The sequence below is a fragment of the Pundamilia nyererei genome, unplaced genomic scaffold (genome assembly GCF_000239375.1).
Source record: "Pundamilia nyererei isolate P.nyererei 1_Seehausen unplaced genomic scaffold, PunNye1.0 scaffold00006, whole genome shotgun sequence".
NCBI classification, from domain to species: domain Eukaryota; kingdom Metazoa; phylum Chordata; class Actinopteri; order Cichliformes; family Cichlidae; genus Pundamilia; species Pundamilia nyererei.
The window spans coordinates 3,864,548-3,869,579 of NW_005187407.1; the positions used below are offsets into that span (position 1 = coordinate 3,864,548).

At 37.4% G+C, this 5,032-nt stretch overlaps 1 protein-coding gene across 1 annotated transcript in view; it reads left to right on the plus strand.

Annotated features, from left to right (window-relative positions):
• Positions 1-4,971: 4,971 nt before the first annotated feature.
• LOC102204044 (eosinophil peroxidase-like) overlaps positions 4,972-5,032 on the plus strand; it is a 5,518-nt gene continuing 5,457 nt past the window's right edge. Inside the window, exon 1 of the mRNA XM_005722136.1 lies at positions 4,972-5,029. The gene's annotated coding sequence lies outside the window, so the exon portion shown is untranslated. The remainder of the gene's footprint in view (positions 5,030-5,032) is intronic.

Below are 5,032 nucleotides of genomic sequence, written 5' to 3' on the forward strand. Positions count from 1 at the left end.
TGCATTGTCGAGCGCAGATCCACTGAGCGCTCAACATAGACAGCATCGTCAGAAGGAAAGTTGATAAAATAAATCAAAAATTTTGTATTGTTCGATACATATGCGTACCGAACCGAAAGCACTGTATCGAATGTTTCAATATCGATACGAGTATCGTTGCACCCCTAATGTATACATATGTATATTTAGTGTGTACATGTGTGTGTGTACATGTCTATAAAAAGGAATAGTAGTGGTACAATAGCTATATCAAGCTATATATTTTATGTCTTCCAGATTTCCAACCATATTCATAATCACATACTGTGTATGCTACCATTGTATATTGTGCATTATCTTACTTTTTTCATTGATTGTACTTATTTGTATTTTTGTATTTCCTTCTGATATCTGTACCTGAGCTGAGGTGACGCAAAAATTTCCCCTTTGTGGGATCAATAAAGTCTTATCTTATCTTATCTTATCCTTCAGAATAGAGCAGTACATTGTTGAGTTCATACCATCAATGAAATGCAGCTCCCCAACACCAGCAGCACTCATGCAGCCCCACATAAGGACACTACCACCACCATGTTTCACTGTAGGCACCATACATTTCCCCTTGAAATCCTCACCTTTATGACACCATACCGTTTTGAAACCATTTGTTCCAAAAACAGTGATCTTTGTCTCATCACTCCAGAGTATAGAGTCCCAGTAGTCTTCATCTTTTTCAGCATGGGCCCTAGCAAATTCTAGGTGTGCTTTTTTGTGTATGGACTTTAGGAGAGGCTTCCTTCATGGACGATACCCATGCATGCCATTCCTCTGCAATGTGTGCCGGATGGTGTCACGGGAAACGGTCACTCCAGTTTGGCTTTCTACTGCTTTAGCTAACTGCAGTGAACTTCCATGGTGATTTTCTTCAACCCTTTTCATTAGGAGACGCTCCTGTTGAGATGTTAACTTCTGTGGACGGCCTGGACGTCTCTGTAATATGGTTGCACTTCCATCTTTCCTAAATTTTTGGATCACTTTGACTGATATGTAATGTTTTGCTGATCTTCTTGTAGCACTCACCTTTTTTGTGTAAAGAAATTATTTCCTTTCTCAGATTTTGTGATATTTCTCTTCCATGTGGAGCTATTGCTGGCAGCATGAAATGGGAAGAGATTTTCTTTGTTAAGTAATGCCCTTTTATCGTCACCTGTCTGCTGGACACCTCTTAAATAAATCATTAGACTCACCTGTGGTTGAATGCCTGTTAATTCAAATTTTGCAGTCTTGTGTGGATTTTCTCCTACGACTATAATTGGGGTGTACTCATTTTTGCAACATGGGCTTGAATGAGTTTGTTAGGAAAATCATTTTTTGTGTGTGTGCAAATTAACAAATATTTTTTTTGCAATCAGTGGCCCACATTTATGGCAGTATTTTGTATTATAGCATCTCATAGAAAATGTTGATTCTGAAAGAAAACTAAAGGTTTTCTGACAAATGTAAAGGGGTGTACTCATTTATGCTGCTGAGCACTGTATATTCCAGCTTGCTACCACACTTGAGTCTAAATAAGAACAAACTTTCACACATTAAGCAAACATAATTCTTATTCATTTGTCTTATTTGTCACACACACACACGCCCATGTAACAATACCAAAGCAGTTACATGCCTGTGGAAGGACCAGTCAGTTCTCTATGTTGGAATGAATTCATGTTATTTTTAGCTTGAGGAAACAGAGTGCAGAAAACCCCAGTGACTCAATTTAAGTACCTAAAACTGAATGTTTTGTAAGCTTACAATAGACTAGGCAGATTGATAATGTGAGTGCCATGTATGTTTTTTTGTGGTCACAAACATCTATTTTATCCCAGTAAAAATCCAGACACAGCCAATGTAATTATTAAATGATATAATCAAACCAAGTGCACTACTTCCAACCCCTTTGTTCTCCAATGTGTGCCTTTTCATTTGTGTGCCTTTCAATCAATCAATCAATCAATCAATCAATCAATCAATCAATCAATCAATCAATCAATCAATCAATCAATCAATCAATCAATCTTTATTTATAAAGCACTTTTCATACAAAAAAAATCTAGCACAAAGTGCTTTACATAGTTAAAAGCAGCCCACCCCACCCTCCAACTCACTCCCCACACTCTCATTAACATAAATGATAGTACTATATCTTGATAGTACTATATATATCTCTTCCAGCTTTCATGAGTGGAGAGAAATGGTAATTTCACAAGTTAACCTAACTGGCACATTTTTGGACTGAGGGAAGCTGCACCTGAAGAGAACCCAAGCAAGTCATGGGTGGGTGGGTTGGGGGCCGACACAAACTCCACACAGAAAGGCACCAGACTAAATTTGATAACTAGATAACCCTAATCCCAGGACCTTCTACTGTGAAGCAATGGTGTTACCACACTTCCACCATGCAGTGTTGGGGTCAGATGCGTAGAGCAAGCTGTTCCAGAGTTTACTTGTAGCTACAGCAAAGTTCTTTTTGTTTTAATCTGCTTCTGTATACAACCAGAAGCATCTGGTCAGCTGACCTCAATGATTTTTTGAAAGCAAAAAGTTAAACGGAAAAGTAACAACTTCAAGCCAGTACAAATAAACCAGGAGGGGTAAAATGTGGTCCTGCTTGCATGTGTGGTTCAAGATACCAGCTTCAACATTTTGCAGCTATCCGAGACAGCCTAATGGTCAAATAAAAGCTGTCAAACATAAAAAGCCTGGATGAAATTAAGGCATGGATCACTTTCTCAAAACAGCACCTGAGGATGACTAAAAGGGAAACACATCTGCTAGCAAAGAGACTTCTGACAGCAGTCGAAAGTTCAACATGGATGGATTTGTTTTGTTTTTCATGTTTGCGTGAAAGCAGTTTGCAAAGAAGCACAGGTCAAAGCAGCTTTTTCCATTAATGTGTTACATTAATAATTGTACAATACTGCCTTGCCATTTTTGCTAATATTATTTGTCGAATATGTATGTCAAATATATAAAAAGGGATTTTTTGTGACATAAAAGTGACACAAAAAGTGACAATGATCCTTGGGAAACAAGTCATTTCTCTGCTTTCGACATAATTCTTTCGTAAATCATATTTTCTACATCCTGTTTATGAATCAAGAGAAACTTTCTTTAAACAAATTGTGAAAAGTTTTAATCGCCCGTGTTCATGCTTTGCTGTCGCCAGTGAATATTTGGACAGGTAAATTGTTGAGCAAATAAAATCAAGCAAGGCTATTGCGCACCGCACCCCAACAGCAAGGATGCAGCTATGGGTTTAAAATGAGAGCTCGGCTTGACCTTCAAAGTGCCAGCAGGGAGACTTAGTTTAAAACGATTATTAAATTCTTTACTTTATCAGGCTGTTTATCTTAATCTGTCTTAATAACCACTGGAACCAAGGCAGAACATTCGTTTTGCTTTATTTAACCATAAGTATGAAATTACTTAAGTATGAAAGTACTTAAATAAAAATGTAACCCACGTAGTTATTAAATTGTAGTTAAACAGACATATTGCTGTTTAAGACTAGGAGTTATTATTAGCCTATTAGATTTTAATCCCGTTTCACTCTCACGTCGTTGTCCACGTAAACTGGAAAGTTTTAATTGCGAATGAAGTTGATGAATGGCGACATCTTCCTTCCCCGAGACTGAACAATAGGAGATGGCCTTACCTTGATTAGTTACAAGCATTGTTCCGAGGTGACTCAATGACACGATCTACCTGTCTGAGATGTAACCTCACCTGCAGGCAGTGGAGGAATTTCAGTACGCTAAGATTAGCACAGATTCTCAAAGATGGGCAGCTTTTTTCTTTTTCTTTTTCTTTTCTTTTCTTTTCTTTTCTTTTCTTTTCTTTAAGATCCTGGTCGCCACATAGACAGGCGTACATTCATTTTCGAAAATTATATACTTTCCTCTATTTACAGTCGCCAATTTAACTTGATAATACATGAGTTTTGCAGAAATTGTGCATCTTACTTTAGCTTATGTGGTTACGTGGCCACGAGAAAAGTTAGTATAGGCCGATGTGTAGCAACATCAATGTACATGATGGTTTTTATTCACCGTGCACGTGTTGGATAATTACAGAATGAACATAAAAACACACAAACGCAAATTTTGCAACATGACACAATTTTCTTTTTGTTGGACATTGACTAGTAGGATAAACAATACGAATGTAAATGGAAATAAGAATATCCAATATCCTTTTAAATTCGCAAAGTAACTTAACGTATATACGGTCACTGCTTGTGTTGACTGGGAAATGTTTTAGTTTATTGCAATTCTTAGTATGCAGGAAGTTGTTTTCTTAGTTCATTGTTTGTGCGCATTGTCATTAAATCTGGAGAATGTTTGTCTGGCATCGCTTATTGCTTATCTGACACCATCGTTTGACGAGCATTGTGCAAAAAATTATCGTTGACTGAAATAAAATAAAAAGCAGACAAAACGGTTTCAAGTTTATACTTTACCTAAAGCAACATTTGGATGCTACGTGTTACACAACAGAAATCGTGCATTTTGTGCAGCGGTATGCAAATGTGATCAGCTTTTTTGGTTTGGTAAAAACAACCTGACCCAAGTGTAAGGACCGATGTGAGAGAATAAATGGTGTACACTACAATCTGTGTATCCATGATAATACAACACTTATGGTGAAATGTTGTGTTCTCTCAAAAATTATTTAATGGAGACACAAACAAATGTATGAATTAAAAAAGTAAAGACACTTATTTGTGAGGTTTTTCTCCCTCGTTTTAATCAAAACGCTTTAAATTTTTGGTATTATTTTGAAAATGTTGTTCTTATGCTTTAATACCATGACTAAACAAAGGAAGAAGACCCGCCTGTAAAGGTGACGGGCAGGAAGTAAGAACGAGAAAATTCCGAGCAAAATTCCTGCCTGCAGATGTTGCATGGGATGACGCACTTGTCCACTGGCCCTATAAAACACCTGAGCAGCGCAGACTTCTGACAGCTGCTGGTGGATGCCACAGGACATCAGAATACAGAAGGTA